Here is a 1191-nt window from a genome sequence, read left to right as displayed (position 1 = left end):
CAGACTGCTGCCCTCTGAATACAACACCCTACACAGGCACTTTTATCCAAATCCAAACCTATTAAATGCCAAATCAAATAGCAATCACTACCCAGTAAGACAACAACAATACCTTTATGTATTAATTTGTCTTTCATACCTATTCGGTAGGCTATCTTGGAAGTATTTACGAATGGATGGATGGATGGATGGATAAGGTGTTACGTATGGAAGGGTTTGAACTAGTTCGAAGTTCAGTTCAGTTCACAAAAGAAAATGAAAAAAATCATGTTCATGGTTCATCAATTCAGTTTTGAAGTTAGTTAGTTAGTTCATGTTCAGTTCATTAACGGTTCTTTTAGAAACCGAGGAAAAACTGTGGGAGTGAATATTTCTGTGCTTATCTTTTAAAATGAATCCTCTCCATTACCAGCTGCCCATCACTACCATCTAAAATTGTTTGCACACAATTTTTCATTCATCACATCACAACTAACTAATGCAGTAACTCTATTTAATAAACATGTCATCTGGACCTAAGCTTCAATTCAGAATGTCACAAAATCTGAACTAGTTCAAGTTCTTTAGTTAAAAATATGTTAGGTTCAGTTCAAAACATGAAAAACAATTCAGTAGCACTCAGATAAAGCTGATAATTATCTTCTTGATGCTAGGCTATTAAGGCTATTATTATCACTGTGAATGTGATACAATACAATCGCCGTAAAGTTTTTGATCTCAAGGGTATTTTTGTAGGCTATTTGATTATAACTGTATGCAAAAAAGTTGCAAAAACAATAGGCAAAAAAAAAAAAAAAAAAAAGACTCACTCAGTCAGAAGTGTGTAGATATATTTGATCGGGACGTCCTCCGCTTCTGACCTCTCTTGACACACGCGCGGAGACGCGACACTGACTCCTCGGTCTGGAGCTCTGCAATACAGTAGGCCTACCTCTGGTTAATCTTCTCAACCAATAGATAGGCTTCCATTCATTTTTATATTGCGTCTGGGGGCACGTCCCAACTCGTAAATATCCAACATGACAACGTGTGAATGAACGCGAGACAATGCAACGCATGTGGTCAAACAAGTTATTGTGGAAGTTGAATGAATAAAAATTAACACAAACGACAGAGGTGAAGGTAGTGAGTCACTCACGTGCAGGTTATTGCTGAACTATGAATTTTCTTGAGTGGCCTAATAAGGAGTGG

Source organism: Micromesistius poutassou (genome assembly GCF_964030765.1).
Source record: "Micromesistius poutassou genome assembly, chromosome: 9".
Lineage (NCBI taxonomy): Eukaryota > Metazoa > Chordata > Actinopteri > Gadiformes > Gadidae > Micromesistius > Micromesistius poutassou.
This window is presented reverse-complemented; position numbering follows the sequence as displayed.